Source organism: Amborella trichopoda, chromosome 4 (genome assembly GCF_054954075.1).
Source record: "Amborella trichopoda isolate Santa Cruz 75 chromosome 4, AtrichopodaSantaCruz75HAP2 v2.0, whole genome shotgun sequence".
NCBI lineage: Eukaryota > Viridiplantae > Streptophyta > Magnoliopsida > Amborellales > Amborellaceae > Amborella > Amborella trichopoda.
The window spans coordinates 41,584,991-41,602,731 of record NC_142339.1 but is presented as its reverse complement, the minus strand read 5'-3'; the positions used below and the strand labels follow the sequence as shown (position 1 = coordinate 41,602,731).

Genomic DNA, 17,741 nt, shown 5'->3' with positions numbered 1-17,741 from the left:
AATTTTCTAATAAAGAGTTCAAAAGAGGCAATAATACATTTGGAAAATAGCTAGAGAAAGCTATTATTGTCATAAAAAAAACCAATGTAATGTTAAAATCATAAAGGGTGAAATTGAGACATAATCAAGAAGGAAAGAAAATCAATTTTTCCATTGGCATTTAAGATCCATGGCTTTATGTTATATGATAAAAATAATTTATAAAATAAAATAAAAATATTATTTCATAATAGAGGCATAATACAATTGGAAAATAGCAAAAGACAGCTAAAAGAGACATTAGCATAAATAAATAACATATAGGCAACCAAAATAAAATAATAATAATAATAATAATAAATAATAATAAGTATTATTTTATTCTTATGTTCAAATTTATAATAAAAAAATTAAAACTATTCAAGAATCTAAATCCTTAGTTTTTTCGATCTAATTGAGTTTCACGACCTATGAGATAGATAGATCAAACCATTTATTTTCTACATGTAAAAATGTCATAGTACAATTTGAAAAAGGGTAAGCTTTCTATGCTTCCCCTACAATATAAAACTTATATACTTCCAACCGTCCATTCTGAATGGAAGGCTAAGATTGCCCCAATCACAATGTCACATCTCTACACTATTTTATTTTTAATTGTTTTTCTATAAACTATTTTGACATCAAATTTTGGACGTTTAATCTTATATTAAACTCGCACTAGCTAAAAATATACAAAAAAATTATTTTCAATAAAATAAAATAACCAAATTACCCTTGAAAGTTTTAAGGGGTATTTTATTCATTATATTTTATCGAAAAAATATTTTTAATATTTTTTATAGATGCGCTCCAATGAAAAAATGGCTCATACCAAATTTTGCATTTATACAATTTGTATAAAAAAACTAAAAAAAAAATACTTTGAGACATCGGATCTAAGATCAAACGGTGAGTGGCTATCTTGATCAAAATTGGACGGCTGGATGGTAGGGGAAGCATAGATCTTCTATGTCGTAGGGGAAGCATAACAACCTTTCCCTTTGAAAAATATGCCACTATTTTATTACTATGTTCAAGTTTATAATAAAAAATTAAAACTATTCAAGAATCTTAATATTATTACTATGTTCAAGTTTATAATAAAAAATTAGAATTATTCAAGAATCTAAATATTTAGTTTCTTCAATCTAATTGAGTTTCACAACCTGAAAGAGAGATTAAATCACTATTTTATTACTATGGTCTACAAAGAGACTATTTATTTTTTTGTACCGGTCACAATCATTAAATGTTAAATTAAATGGTTTGAGATGAGCCACAAAATCCAAGAATTTTTTTCTTTTGAGCTTTGTGTCTGTTTAAAAACATTTTTACAACTACCCATTTTGAAACTTAAGGGACACTGTTTAAAGACACTTTTACAACTACCCATTTTGAAACTTAAGGGACACGAATGATTGTGAAACAATCTCGTGGCATAGTGAACCATTCCATTGGTTTAGATTAGTGTCTTAAAAAATGGAGCACCCAGCAATCCGAGTGCACTTCAGGAGTTCAAAGTCGGCTTCTTGACTCAAAGCATTAAGGACATCACCAAAAGGAAATTTTATGCAATCCGAGTCCACTTCAGGAGTTCAAAGTCGGCTTGTTGACTCAGAGCATTAAGGATATCACCAAAAGGAAATTTTATGATAAACATGGGAAAAGATGATGTCGTCACGTTTATGAATCCCTTTAGAAATAAGGGAAAATTACGTAAATATTTGTTATTATGAAAATACTTAAAACTTTTTGTTATTACGTTTATGTTCATTTTGTAAAGTTCAGATCATTGTTTTTCTTTTCTTTTTTTTTGCAAAGAAATAAAACTATCGACTTCAAATTTTCAAGGCCTGATTTCGGTATTTGAAAACCCAAAATACAGCCCTTTCCTCATACTTTACTGGTTTTTGGCAGACAACTCTCGAGTTCCATGACTGAGTTGTCTTTGCAGACAATACTTACTTTGGACGAAGAAGGTGAGTAGCAGAGATCAGTAGTGGTGTCCAGGCATTCAATGCTGGTGGGTATTCAAGATACTTCCTCAGCTGCTAAGGATATGGGTTTGAGAGGTGGTTGTGAAATGGGAAGGAATAAAACCCATGAAAAGAGAAGCACGACCGGTGCAAGGAAAGGTGCCATGCGTGAGTTTTTGCAGGAACAGAGTTGATTGAGAGAGAGAGAGAGAGAGAGAGAGAGAGAGAGTTGAAAGAGAGAAAGAGAGAAGAATGCAGACTACTGTGCCAGTGGATTTTTGGTTTGAGTGGTATTCTGAAGAGCAGAGAGAGGGATTTTCCCAAATGCTTCTGGTTTCGATAGAAACTGAGAGATCCTCTGCGATGAGTTTAGAGAGCGTTAGCAGCCAAGCTGAGTAACGGAAAATGTAAGTTTTTGTCAATAAGAATAGAGTGAGAGAGTGAATATTATCCCCAAAATATCCCAAATTTCATTGGAAAATGAGAGTTTGCCTGAAATATATTTGGTGCCGCTGGGCTCTAGAGAGAGAGTGATACCACAACGGTTAGCACATTGATCTGGATGTAGATTGCTTGATTGTTGGCGTTGATGGAGGTGGTTGCCGGCACCACGTCCACACTGAGTTCTCCCATGCATCTTTTCTGATTGCCACAATATTTATTTAATTATTTTATTAAGACTGCCGCTGGTGGCACCAGATTTTCAAAAAATACAAAAATAAAAATTCAGATTAATTTTGATTTTTTTTAAGATCAAAATATTTAGTAATTTCGATTTTGAAAAATCAAAATATTTTAAATATTTATGTTTTTCAAAAACCGAAAATAGGCGGTTTGTCTTTTTTTAAAAAACATATTATGAAATTAAAAAAAAAATATATATATATATATATATATATATATATATATATATATATATATATATAATAACAGAAACTAAAAGGTATTTTTGTAGTAACGATAAATATGACGGATATACATAATTTTTATTAGAAATAATGTGTATCTCAAATATCCAATAGAGTATTTTGAAGTTGGAAAACTTAACAATTGATCATCGACATTGAGAGAAATGAATTTTAAGAAGAAATGAATTTCAAGTCCAAAAAATTATGTAGTTTGTGTAACATGTTACATAGACTTTCTATTTTTAAGATTTTCAAGTGTTTATAGATTTGCTCAATCAATTTATAATTACGGTTCAACATAGATTTTCAAGTTATCGTAAGATTTCCAACACTAAAACTATTTGTACAAGGAGCTCATTGTAAGAAATCTAACATAGCTCACCTCCTTTACCTGGGCTTGGAACCGGCGTAACAACGCGGGCCCTACAAGACGGAGTTTATCAATTAATTTTTTTGATAAAATTTAAAATTTTGCCAGTTAAAATTATTAAATTATTTTAGCAATGGACCTAGACCCGACTTGGGACCCAACGGACTTACCCGACACGGGTTCATGTATGGATCCAACATTTAGACTCGCAGGTTGGGTCTAGGTCCAAAACCATGACTCAAACACTATTTGAGTCTGGGTCTGGGTCTGGGTTTGATTGGACCGGACCTATGCTCATAAACTGTTGGTGATAAAATACTTTAATTCATATTCGTTTGGGTGTATTAAGAATCATATACAATAAGAATTTATAGTCATCTTTAACTATTAAACGAGAAATCAAACAGCTTTAAATATAGAAAAAGTATATAATGAGATTATTTACTTTTGGTATAAGTCGGTCACAATTAATATTCACTATTATATATGAAATTGTGTGGCTGCATGTATTTTATTGAGCAAGCTCAAAGTTCTAAATAAATTTTATCGTGACACAACCAAGCAATGGGATTTTACATTAGATGGTTGCATTATATACAATCTCTTAAATTTAATTGCTAATGATTGTGAACTTGTTATCAATGTGGGTGTATGTATTATAAAAATAAATAAATCATAGCAGTGGCAATGGACTCAATCAGACTCGATGGGTACAAGTATGATCCAGCTTCTCGATCCGAATACATTTAGGTCTGGGTTGAGTCTAGGGCCCGCCGGACCCGACCCATTGCCACCCCTACTCACGAGAACCTTAGTCTATACTTCCACGAACCCAATGTTTTAGAGAGAGAGGAACCCTACGTTTAAAGGGAAAGAGAATGTTTTAGAGAGAGAGGAACCCTACGTTTAAAGGGAAAGAGAATGTTTTAGAGAGAGAGGAACCCTACGTTTAAAGGGAAAGAGAGAACTTGGCCCAGTTGATTTTTGAACTGAGGCTCGCAAAGTCGCAGCGAGAGAGTATGTGTAAAGTGGCGGTTTCTTCTACCCTCATGAACTTGTACTAGGTACGTTTTCTCCAACCTCTCTGTAACCTTTCCATTTCCTTTGTTTTTTCCTTGAGGTCTTATTCGGAAATGGTGTTATGGGCCCTTTTAATGTAAATGTCTTTTGCAAAACCCCATTCTTTCTCTCTCTACAAACCCCATTATCTCCTTTCCCTTGTCATACCACTTTCTTTTCCTTCTCTCCACCAACACTTTTCTTCAGGGCCATGTCCTCTCTCTTCTCCTCCTCTTATTATTGGGCTCCGTCTTCTTCATCTTGTATAGTTAATTTTCTTGTAGACTCTGTTGGGCTCTCAAGGGAATCAGCCATTGCTGCTTCTTCCCACCTTGGTAACTTCAAAACCCCTGAAAAGCCCCTCTCTGTAATAAACTTCCTCAAAAGCTCTGGTTTCAATGAAACCCACATTCATGATTTTATCAGGATACGACCCCAAGTTCTCAAATGCAGTGTAGAGAAAACCCTAAAACCAAGATTCGAATTGCTCCAAAGTTTGGGTCTTTCGGGTCCTGAACTCGCTTCTTTCCTATCTTCTAGCCCATTCATCTTCTGCTACAGCATAGATAAACATCTTAAGCCATCCATCCTCTTCCTCAGAAGCTATTCAACACCAATGAAGAATTTTTAAGTGCTATAAAGCACTGTAAGCGCTCCAAGATAGTTGTTCTGGGGAATATAATGAAACCCAACTTGGAGTTTTTGGAGAGCTGTGGCATTGCTAGGCCGACACTCCAGAAGTTCATGCTTAGCAGGCCAGGTTTTTTCTATCAGAGTACTGAGAGGCTTAAGCAGATCGAAGAGAGAGTTCGAGAGTTGGGTTGTGACCCAAAATCAAAGATGTTTGTCAGTGCAATTTATACCATGAGTTCGTTGAGCGAGAAGAAATGGAAGGCTAAGCTTGAGCTTTTGGAGAGTTTTGGTTTTTCAAAAGGAGAGGTCTTCACTATGTTTTCTAAGGTGCCATATTTGATGTCCCGATCAGAGGAAAAGTTAATGAAAGTTATGGATTACTTCCTCAATGAGCTCAAATATGATAAATCTTTCCTAGCTTCACGTCCAGTCTTCTTCGGTTATAGTTTAGAGAAAAGGGTGATTCCTAGGTTGAATGTGTTGCAAGCTTTGAGATCAAGTGCTTTGCTCACAAGGGATGTGAATTTATTAAAAGTTTGTTTGATTTCGGAGGAGGCATTCTAGCAGAAGTATGTATTCAGTTTTGGGGAACAAGAGGAGTACCTGTTGAATATTTTTAAAGGAAATAGAGAAAATAATGAAATTGATGCTAAGGCGAAGGCTTCATCTTCTTCTTCTCTCTCGCTTCCTCTCACTGGTGATGAGGTAAACTTAATGTCTCCTTCTAATTCATCTCTCTCACCTCCTTGTAATAGTACGGAAATGGCCTTATCATCAGCTTCTTTGATGGTTAAACAACTGATAGACTCAGTTGGCCTTTCAGAGGAGGCGGCAATTGAAATATCTCACCAATTTCTCCACTTTAAATCCCCTAAAACGCCTCTCTTTGTGTTAAAATTCCTCAAAAACAGTGGTTTCCATGATACCCTTATCTCTAATATCATCACCAAGGTTCCCCAAATTCTTACCACCACAACTCTAAAATCCAAATTCAAATTGCTACAAGATTTGGGTCTTTCTGGATCCGATCTTGGCATATTCCTCTGTTCAAATCCAGCTTTTATTACATGTAGTACCAATAAGCATCTCCAACCGTCCATGCTCTTTCTAAAGAGTATTTTGAAAACAAATGAAGACATTTTGAGTGTTCTAAAACGATATAGTCAGCTTGTTATGGCCAACCCCAAGAAGGCATTGTTGCCCAACATAAAGTCTCTGCTGAGCTATGGAGTTGGTGCCTCCCAATTAGAGGAGTTCATGTTGGCACAGCCTGCCATTTTTACACAGGAACCCAAGTGGTTTAAGGAGATCTTGGGAAAAATTAAGAAGTTGGGACTTAATTGTCAGACTATCGTGTTCTCTCGTGCAGTTTTATGCATGTGTTCCCTGAGCAAGGATACATGGTAGAGTAAGCTGAAGACCTTTGAGAGTTTTGGGTGGTCAGAAGAGAATGTTCTAGCTGTGTTTATCAGGAACCCTTTGTTACTGGAAATGTCAGAGAAGAAGTTGCAAAAGGTTATTTATGGTTTTATGAACATACTGAATTTCGATAAAGATTATTTGGTTTTGCACCCTTCTCTTCTTTGTTTTGATTTTGAGGGAAGAGTTCTTCCGAGGCATAAGGTGTTGCAGGCTTTGAAATCAAAGAATTTGGTTAAAAAGGATATAGGATTATCAGGCGTTTGTGGACTGACAGAGGAGAAGTTTTTGCAGTATTTGTTGGGTTTTGGGGATGAAGCTGACTTTTTATTGAGGATTTATAACGCAAGCAAGGAGAACACGAGAATCAGTGGTGAAATGGGGGGTTAGAAGCCGCCTAGCTATCCAAGTCTGAAAATCATGTGTGTTTTGCAAGTGGCTTCTCATAATTTTCAGGAATTGTGCAGTGTGATCCTCATGAGTTTGTGATATTCTAGATAGTTAACAAAGTTGTGATACGAGTCATTGGCCGCACATGTTTATTATTTTGTCCCTTCTACTGCATCAATTGAAGTTTCTTCTTCGGGATAGATTTTTTAGTTTGCTTTCATCTTTTTATTAATTTTTTAAAGTTCCCTTTGACAAGGGACCATAAATTACTCCATTGGAAATGTTTCACAGTAGGTCGGGGTAAATATTATCAAACTCTTTTGGTGAAGATATAAATTTATCATACGTTGAGAAGCTAGCGTCTGTCTAAGCTTTACGTAAAAGTTAATACCTTTAGTGGTACGGCTGTGAATAATATCCATAGTATAAACTTAAATTGGAAAGAAAGATGTTTATGATCTTCAGGTGTCTCTTCGAACTGTTCTTTTCTTGTGCATATGGCAAGGAAAAGGATCCTCCCTCTCGTTCTTTTCTTCAAGAACAATTTGCAGACCAGTGAGAATGCAGTTCGATTTCTTAAATCAATCACTTGGGTTTCAGGTGGCATAATCAAGAGAGAGCGGTGATATAAGGTTCATAGAGAGCTATGGAGCTGAGGGCTCGAAGTTAAGAACGCTCGTATTGCATAACCATTGTTACTTTGCCTGAAGCCCAGTTGGTTTATATATTCACCAAGAAAGTTAAGGAATCGGTTCTTGATCTTCACTCTCAGATGTTTCCTACTGCAATCCTTATCACGAGTTCAACGAGCAAGGAGAGAGGGAAGGCTAAGATTGATTGCTTTGATAGTTATGGGTGGTCACAAGCTGTTTCTATTGCTTACCAGATAGTGCCTGATGGGCTTGCTCTGATCAGAAGTTGAAGATGTTTGTTTATTATTTTGTTAGTGAATTGGAATATGATAAATTATAATTTTTTGTATCCCCATCTTTTTCTTTTATGGTTTTGATGGAAGGGTGACCCCTGGGTATAATATATTTCAAGTATTGAAATAATGAAATAGGATGTGAATTTATCGACAGCTTGTGCACTATTTGAAGAAGTATATGTTGAGATTTGGGGACTAAGGCGAAAAGTTGCTCAAGACTATGGGGTCGCGAGGGGCTTAGGGGTCAGTCTTCATAGCCATTGATGTCAAAAAACGAGCATGTCTCCTCTGTTAAATTACTAAGAGTTTTGTGTGTCGAATTTTGCTATACTATGGGATTCTTATCACTGTGATTTTCACTTCTTTTCTTGTTTATCAGCACCCATTATATTATCCATGCCATATACCAAGCAAAGAAGGCTTGAAACTGATGCAAATGACATGAGTACTCTTTCTTGGATTGAGGAGATACTGATGGAAATAAAACTTAAAGGATTGATATACTGATGGAAATAAAACGTAAAGAGGTACTCGAACGGGATGATTAACGATCTTAATGTTTTATGAAGTGTTTTGATCATTTAAATGATTTTTTCCTTAAATATTAATTTAATTAAATGATTGAAATATGCTAATTATCTATTAATTCCTAATAAAAGGGACGATCATAATAACATTCCAAATTCGCGATATGAGCCCCCACCAATTTAACCTAATGGATCCGGTTTCTATGCGGCCAAGCCCGCATATGTAGAAATGTGGGTTCTTAATGAATCTATTTTTTAGATGGATTTTAAGACTTAATTTTTAAGGACATGTGATCTCAATTATGGAGATCATGAATATGAAATAATAAATAAATTTTAAAATTAAAAATAATAATTCTAATAAGAAAACATTTGGACCGTTAGTTTTCATTGTTTTTAGATGGAACACCTATTTGCATCCATCTTTAAAATGGATGCTTTACACTTTTTGAAAGCATATGTAAAAATGCGGTCCAGCATGAAACAATTTTCTTATCTCAATTGCTATATTCGGTGCAATACTTTTGCTTGGAAAAACATGCTGTGCCACATGTAGCATCCAACCAGCCTGTGAGTTGCCTCCCTCTTATTACTGCAAGCAATCTCAGTCTAGGTCAAATGACCAACATTGAAGGACTAATGTAAAAAAAAGTGGGAAAAAAACTTAAAAAGTAAAATTGGAACTTCGTAAAAAGGTAGTGTCTGATGAACTAAGGTAGCGTTTAGAAAGGCACGTCTGAATCTTAGAAGGGCACTAAAAGGAAATATATTTGTATATAATGTAGTATGAGGTTTCAAAAACAAAATAAAGCCTTGCCTCAAATCTTCATCCGGAAAGTACTTTCAACGATGGCTCTAAAATCAAATTTCAATATTGACAATAAATTTTGAAACTAAAAAAAAGGTATAGATCTAGTGGACTTATGAACACTTATTTTTAAAGTAAAATGAACAATCTAGATAATTTGTTAGAGAGCAATAATCCAATGCAACGATTGTATTATAGTATAATATAACGACACTTCTAGAAAACCATGTTTGTGATATTTGTATGACTCCAAATTTTACACACACACTCTCTTCATCTCAATAACCAATCACTCCAAAAAAAAAGTTCAATTTGAACCCTAGATTTGGTCAAAAGAGTCCCCTCCAAAAACGAATCTAGACCATCATTTTGTGAATTTAAAGATCTTAGCCTTTATAAACTCAAAATCATTTCTTTCTTTTTTAACATTGTTCATCTAATGATAATAAAGCCATCCAAAAAAATTGGAAATGAAAAAATCATTCTAAGGTCTAGATCTAAACATCTCACCAAAATGAACGGTCTACGTTAATTGTACTAGAAAAATACTTTCTAGGTAGTGCTTTTCAATTTTTTTTTTTTAATTGTTCATTAGAATGAAAAGAGTATATATTTCAAAATTTGGATCAAACAAATGGCCATAAGATGGCTTTTTAACGTTATTACATCATCGGTTGCATGAAATCGTTGCCCTTTGTTACAGTATGCACTATTTTTAGAGTTTGAAATCGTAATTTGTTTTACAACCATAATGTTTAAGTCGAGATGATCAATATGAAGATTTTTTAATACTTTAATTACAATTTTCAATGAGTTATAAAGTGAGGATTTACTTATTTGCACTATTAAACAATTTTTCATTTTATAATAGGAAACTGGTTTGATAGGGCTCCAGCCCTATCAAAATAAACAAAGTCTAACTTCATAACTCATCCAAAAACACAATTCAGGCATGAGAAAACTTTCATAAACAAAGTCTAACTTCATAACTCATCCAAAGACACAATTCAAGCATGAGAAAACTTTCATATCAATCATCTGGACTTCAACATTATGGTTGTGAAAAAAAAAAGGATTTCAAGTTTTAAAAATAGTGTATAATGTTATAAATTATCTAGACTCTTCGTTTCACCATAAAAATAAATAGTCACATATATAAGATCTGTACTATTTTTTAGTTTCCAAATTTATTGCTAGTGTTAGACTAATTTTAGAGTCCGAAAGTGTTTTCGGGATGAGGATTTGAGGTGAGGCACGAGTTTGTTTCCATAAAGCCCAGGCCTTAGATAGGCCCCATCTTTTATAATGAGTTATGAGCGTAGATTTCCCAATTAGCCTACCATCGTCGGCCGTCCATTCCTTCGCTCGTCCTACGATCTTAACCGTCCGTCCTATCGAGCCGAATGATCACCCTTCGCCCTACTCTTCAAGGGGTCATGGCTACAGTCTCTCTCTACAAAGTTTCCTCAAGAAATCGTACCAGTGCTTTCTCACTCATCACCAACAATGTGGCCTATCCACCATTTCCCTCTGTTTGAAATTGAGTGAGAGAGAGAGTACCTCCTTCTTCCTCTCTATTTGAAAGAAGACAGAGGAGAGAGATTCTCCTTCTCCATTTTAGAGTGAGAAAGTTGGGGTGCTTGGGAGGAGAGAGAGAGGGTACACATGCCACAGCTTACTCGCGTTACAGCAAGCCACAGAGTACGGTTCTCTTTCTTTCTATTTCATGGTTGGGTTAAATGATTCTTGTTTTTTTGAGGTTTTGTATTCCTTAATGGTGTTCTTTGTATTCGCCCCAGAACTGGTTATCTTCTTCTAACCCTTCCAAATCATGGCCTTGACAAAAGCACAATCTCTCTCTAAACCCCACTATTTCATTTCTTTTGTTATTCCTCCCTCTCTTCATTCTTATGTTGAACAATTCTCCACAAATCCCCTTTCTCTCTCTTCATCTCCTTCTTCTCTCACTGAGGATGCCATGAGCTTAACTTCTTCCTCTCCTTCTTTCATGGTTAACCTACTTATAGACTCTTTTGGGCTCTCAAAGCAATCCGCCATTGCCACATCTTCACAGTTTCTCCACCTCAAAACAGATGAGAAACCCCTGTCTGTTCTAACCTTCCTAAAAAACAATGGTTTCGAAGCAACCCACATCCATGACATTTTGAGCAAGCGACCTCAGTTCCTTGTAGCTGATGCCGAGAAAACCCTAAAACCCAAATTGAAATTGCTCGAAGATTTGGGTCTTTCTAAATCTGAACTTGGGGCCTTCATCTCTGCGAATCCATCTATTCTTACGTATAGTTTAAACAAAAAGCTTCTCCCTAGCATTTTCTTCCTCAAAAGCTATTTGGGAACCGATGAAAATGTCTTAAGGTTTGGCAAAGGTTGTAGTTCGCTATTGGTGTCTAATAGATTGCTGCCCAATATAAGGCTCATGGAGAGCCATGGATTTTTGGTCTCAAAGTTGAAAACACTCCTATTGCAAAACCCGTACATGTTCAATCAGAAGCTCAATAGGCTTAAAGAAATCGCAGAAAAAGTTAAGGAATTAGGTATTGAATCTCACTCTAAAATGTTCTCTCATGCTGTTGGATGCATGAGCGCAATGAGCAAGGAGACTTGCCAGAGGAAATTCAAGTTCTTTAAGACTTTTGGATAGTCAGAAGAAGATATTTGCGCTGCTTTCCAAAGGATGCCCGTAATCATTTCTTTATCAGAAGAGAAGTTGCAAAAGACTATGGATTATTTTGTTGATGAGCTTAAATATGATGAGAAATATCTGTGTTTTCATCCCCATATATTCAGTTATAATTTAGAGAGAAGGTTGATCCCAAGGATTAATCTATTGAAACTGTTGAGGTCAAGGGATTTGCTGAAAAAGGATGCCAATTTATCGACAGTTAGTGTGTTATCGGAGAAGGTATTCTTGGAGAAGTATGTGCTAAGTTGCAGAGAAGAGGCAGAAAGGTAACTAAAGTTTTATAAGGGAAACAAGGAAGACCCAAGAATTGGTGCTGAGTCTGCGGATCTAAAAAAGGCTTCATAACCATTAAAATCTGAACACCATGACGCTTGTTTTGTTTATTACTGAAAAAGAAGAATTTGTATGTCAAATTTCACTTGGAGTTGGCTTCTTTCTATTTTTTCTTTGTTTCTGCATTGCAAAATATGGGTTAGTAGATTATAAAAGGCTGCTAACCTCTACACAAATGCAAATTAGCAGGCTATAATTTTGGTTTTATTCTGACCATGTTTCGGTTTTGTCTAGGATTTTGTATGTGTTTATTTGTGCAGAAAGTCCACCCATTTGTTTCGATTTTCAAACTATGGACTGAAAATGCACTCCCCTGTTCCCAAGCTATGACTTTCTGCCTTAGGCACAAAAAATTGGTCACCCCTTTTAGGGATGGAAGTATACCCTGGCGTGGGAAGTTGAAAACCCATTTCAGGGCGAAGGGCTTCACTTTCTCTCTTATTTATCTCTTCTCCCTCTCTCTCTCTCTCTCTCTCTCTCTCACACACACACACACACACATTTTGAATGGATGATTTCCCCCAAAATGAGAGCTGTTGGTTAATAAGATTTGGTTGCTTCTTTTTATGCGAATACTCACTCTCTTTCTAACTCGGATTCTCAACCAGATCCAACCACCTACTCCTCCTAACCCCTCATTGTGCTCTCTCTTCGAAAGTTTCTCCGTTCTCGCTCTCTACTTCTTGGTTTTAGAAACTGGGTTGGATTAGTTACATAAGAAACGATGGAATCTATTGATGGAAGCATCAGTTGTTGAGATAATAATTCAGCAGGTAGCAGCTACTTTTCTTCTAAGGCATGTGATGTGAATTAGCTATTAAAATCTCATTCATGGGGTGGATTTCTTTTTCTTCAAAATTTTCATGTCATCTTCAAATGCCTCTTTAATTGGGAAGCTGCCATTTCATTGTTTCTTGGACCTTTTTTTATGATTCTTGCCTCAACAATTGAGTTGGGTTGATTATATGAGAAATTTTTTGGAATTTAAGGATTGAGGCATTGGTTGTGGAGGGAATAATTCAAAAAATGCTTCTCTCAAAAAAAAACATTCAAGAAATGCATTTACATTTGTCATGGATTCTGCAATTCAAGAATTCAGTTGGCTCTAAAAATTGGATTGATTTTAAAAATAGGGTTAGCTTGGAGCTCTCTCTACATATGACTCTTCATGTACTCTCCAAATTCTTGTTTAATGGAGTGTTGGCATTTCTCGAGTTTCTCTGCTTCCTTGGAACTTTTGGAAGACAATGCTTGGGGCTTTATTAGAGCAATGCCTGGAATCATTTATGGAATCTTGTAGCCATTACTTTTCCATTAGGACTGGCCCCATCATCAGTATGAAGTGTGTAGATAGTGTAAACTGGCTGCCATCACAAAATTCGAGGCATCTTGATGAAGATTAAAAATATTGTCTTGGTTATTTTACCTCTGAGATCTGCTTTTCGTGGAAGTTATGCAGCTGGAAGATTGGATCTCGTATTCGAAACTCTACTACAGCTGAAACTTGCATCATTCAGATTTTTCAACGACAGCGGAGGTGGTGATTGATGATACTAATCTAGTTGAAGGGTGCTTGTTGTCACAACTAATATAGGGAGCATCATTTGGTTACTAGTCAGTTTTCACATTTGTAGAGAAGCTACCTACTTCCTGAGATTTATAAATGTAACTTGCAAATGACAAATACCATATGGGGGTCACCAAATGTTTGACCGAGGGCACACACGGGTATGTTTGTTTGTGGGGGTCACCAAATGTTGGCTCTCATTAGGCTTCTGCTGATGCCATAGCATTATCAAAGCCACCCTCCACTAACGACCTGACCATTTACCTTCTCGTTGATGAGTTCCCTGAAACAATGCAAGGCTTCACCCCCAAATGAAATCCACTTCCTTTGTAGCCAAAAGAAGGCCAAATTCCTTGGAACTCTATAGCAGCCTGCAAACTTGACATTTAATTTGGGGGTTTTGCTCTGTAAGGTGAGAAATGAAGATGGGGTAGCCTAAAGGGCATATGTTTTGCAGGTGATCAGGAACCCATCAAAATTTGAGAAAATGGGACATTGTGTATTTTGCAAAAAAGCTTTTTGGAGAAGGAAGCTTTCTGAATTTAAATTGTTTGAAGATTTGGGTCTTTCTAAATTCAATCTTGGGGCCTTCATCTCTGCAAATCCGACCATTCTTATGTATAGCTTAGACAAACGACTTCTCCCTAACATTAGCTTCCTTAAAAACTATTTGGAATCCAAAGATGTCTTGAAGTTTCTAAGGTCGTAGTTCGATAGTGGTGTCCAAGAGACTGCTGCCCAATATTAGGTCCATCGAGAGCCAGGGAATTGGGGGCTTGAAGTTGAAAGCACTCTTATTGCAAAAGCCACACTTATTTGAAGTGAATTCCATTAGGCTAACAGAAATCACAGAGAAAGTTAAGGAATTGGGTGTTGAATCTCACTCTAAAAGCTATTGAGTTTAATTTCTTCAAGAGCTTTGGGTGGTCAGAAGAAGGTATTTGCACCGCTTTCCAAAAGATGCCTCCAATCTTTTCTTTATCAGAACAGAAGTTGCAAAAGACTATGGATTATTTCATCAACGAACTTAAATATGATGAGAAATATCTGTGTTTTCATCCACATATATTCAGTTATAGTTTAGAAAGAAGGCTGTTCCCAAGGATTAATTTGTTGAAAAGTGTTGAGGTCGAGAAAATTGCTGGAAAAGGATGCAAATTTATCATCAATATGTACTTTATCGGAGAAGGTGTTCTTAGAGAGGTATGTGTTAAGTTTTGGAGAAGAGGTTGGAAATTTGTTCAATATCATAAGAGAAACAAAGAAATGCCAAGAAATTGATGCTGAGTCTATGGTCTAAAATAGGCTAAATAGCCATTAAATCCTGAATTCCTTGACTCTTCGTTTGTTATATTTCTGGAAAAGAAGAACTGAATGTCAATTTTTTGTGTTGTGTTCCTTGTAATTTTGGCTTCTTTCTTCTCATTGTTCTGCATTGTATAGTATAGGTTAGAAGAACAGAAAAACTTGCTAACCTCTACACAGATGCAAAATTAGATGGTGATAATTTTGGGTTTATTCTAACCATATGATGGATTCGTCTGGAAATCTGCACACATGTTGGCCTCTCTCTCTATCTCTCTCCTGATTATACATTCTCTAAACATGGGAATTCATTATTGGATTGCTGGGCTTATTTCTCCTCAAGTTTAGGCCTTTTCTTGATTTCTCCAAATGTGGAAGCTCACTTGCTGGAAGAGTTGGGATTCCCCCTCCTTCCCCCTCTTATGAGGTGGTTTTAACTCCGGTTTGGAGTTGTGTTCAGTTGGTTGAAGAAAAACTAGGGCTAGAAGAGTTCAGATTCCCCCTCAGGTGGTTTTAACTCCCGTTTGGAGTTGTGTTTAAGAAAAACTAGGGCAAGGAGGAGATTCTTGTGGATTTTTGTAGATGGAAATAACGTAGTAAGTTTTGACTCCAGATCTTGAGATGGAGGCTGTTGGATTTTTGTAGATGGAAATAACCTAGTAAGTTTTGACTCCAAATCTTGAGGGAATGCCGCATCAGTTGTAACTTGCGCCGAAGGAGTGTGGAAGGCCCACAAGGAAGGTAATAGGTTATGGAATTCTGCTTTTTCTAGCCAAGCGAGCTCGAAGCAGAAGGGTTTTGGACCTCGATGGATGCCTTCGATGTCAAGAAGGATGGGTTTGTGATTAGAGGTGGGTTTGGGTAAATCAGAGGAATGGGTTATTGGGAAATAGAGTCCCAAAAGGTGCAAATTAGGTATCGGTCCAGTTTGGATAGGGAGGGGATTGTGGAATGGTTGGACCAGGTATAGCAAGTTCCTTCTAAGGGGATGTTGATTAAGAGGTTTCTGGGGATGAAGTCTAAAACCTTTGACATCGAGGGGGTCACCTTGAAGAGGTGGTGCCTTCATGGAACCAGCGTGTGGCGTTGAAATCACCTCCCAAATAGCAGCACCGAGGCAGCAAAGCAGCAATTGCGTCCAATACTTCCCAAAACTGTGGTATTAGGCTCTCTGATGGAGTGGGGCTTTGAAGAGCCGGCTTGATTATTTGGAGTATCTCCAAAGCCCATAATGTTGAGGACCTTGTTGATATCACCTTGAGCACAATCCAAATTGTTCACAAAGACAATGTTCACAGATGAAGGGGAAGAAGGATTCGTCGTCGCAGAGGAAGTCTTCTGTAGCGGAGGGGAAGCGGCAGGCATGAGCGGGGGTGTTCTGAGGATGGGGTGGGGGTGAGGTGAGGTCACATGTGTGAGGGACACAGTAATAGCATCAGGAGAGTGGTTGGGACGAGGTGGACAGAAAGGGTGATATAGAGAGGAGAATAGCCAAGGCTTGGAAGGGAAGTTGCAGCAAAGTTTATGAGCAGAGTCTGAACCCTCTTCTATTAACTGATAAATCTAGCTCACGCCCTAATTGCCGGAGACTCACCTTTGGTTATTTGTTTTGCTATACAGGATTGCAGCCTGACGGATTCAGGAAATGGGGGTAGAAGTTTGACATGGGACAATCGCCAGGTTGGACCCAGGTTGAACTTCTAAAATGCTTGCTGCGCTGCTTCGGACCATGCAACCTTTGTGAGATCGGGCCAACAAACTTCTGATGAATCTTTAGTCCTGTAATAACTGCAAACAAGAATTGGCCGGAAAACCTGACGTCTCCCTCTCCCATTTTCTGGCCACCCAATCTTGTCGGATGTCTTTTTAATTGAAGTTACCTAAATCAATGAAGATAAAGAAAGGCCAAAGGGGTTTGTAAATAGTTATGTATGACTTCTCTAAACGCAGAACCAACAGGAGCATGTGCTCCCCCTGAGAGAGAGAGAGCACTTAATCGGGGAAGAGAGTGCTTTTATCCCATTATAGAGCGTGGGATTGCATACTTTTTTTCTTTCTTTTTTTTTTTGAACTGACATTTTTAATACCAGTTACTTCTGAGTTGACGTCCCTTTTTTTTCTGTAGATATGGATGCACATCCGACAGTACAGAAGTGGGGTCTTATGCAGCTTGTATGGGTGAGGGGCTCACGGGATCGTTACTCTAATAATTAAGTATAGGAAAAAGCTTATATAAGGATGCTATTATAATGTAAAACATGCCCCTCAAATCCTATGCAGCTTGTATGGGTGAGGGGCTCACGGGATCGTTACTCTAATAATTAAGTATAGGAAAAAGCTTATATAAGGATGCTACCTTATAATGTAAAACATGCCTCTCAAAAATCCATGGAAAAGGTAGTTTTAATATTGAAAAACTCTTTGATTGATCATCGAAAAATAAAAAAAATTTTAAATCTAAAAAATAGTGCCTTTTACAACTTATTATCTACCTGTCTATTTTCAAGATTTTCATATGCTTATATATCTGTTTGAATTTAACCATTTTTGAAATTTAAAATTTTATAATTAGATATAAAACTAGATTTTGAGATAATCCGAATAACATTTTACACCTCTTTATGCCAACTACACCCTTACGTATATATTCGTGGTAAAAGAGAATCACAAAAACATCCCAATAAAAGTCCCGACCAATTATATCCCAATAGCTGTAATTGTCACAAAACATTTATGCCAAAGGCTTGTTTGCTAGCTAGTGTAATACTTTCGCTTGGAAAAATATGTTGTGAT

At 36.6% G+C, this 17,741-nt stretch overlaps 2 long non-coding RNA genes and 2 other non-coding genes across 5 annotated transcripts; all 4 read left to right on the top strand.

Moving 5' to 3' along the window:
* Positions 1–4,122: 4,122 nt before the first annotated feature.
* LOC148782459 (uncharacterized) lies at positions 4,123–7,857 on the top strand. Its single transcript, XR_016053552.1, has 2 exons — positions 4,123–4,339; positions 7,377–7,857. It is a non-coding gene; the product is annotated as an uncharacterized LOC148782459 (long non-coding RNA).
* Positions 4,305–6,974, top strand: LOC18425049 (transcription termination factor MTERF8, chloroplastic). The gene has a single exon (XR_016053551.1). It is a non-coding gene; the product is annotated as a transcription termination factor MTERF8, chloroplastic (transcript).
* A 2,663-nt stretch (positions 7,858–10,520) lies between the features above and the next one.
* LOC148782458 (uncharacterized) lies at positions 10,521–17,365 on the top strand. 2 transcript variants are annotated; one of them, XR_016053550.1, is made up of 2 exons: positions 10,521–10,740; positions 16,569–17,059. It is a non-coding gene; the product is annotated as an uncharacterized LOC148782458 (long non-coding RNA). The 2 variants fall into 2 exon arrangements; XR_016053549.1 differs by lacking the exon at positions 16,569–17,059 and adding an exon at positions 17,074–17,365 and having other exon boundaries at positions 10,580–10,740.
* Positions 10,892–12,137, top strand: LOC18425052 (transcription termination factor MTERF8, chloroplastic). The gene has a single exon (XR_016053548.1). It is a non-coding gene; the product is annotated as a transcription termination factor MTERF8, chloroplastic (transcript).
* Positions 17,366–17,741: the final 376 nt, after the last annotated feature.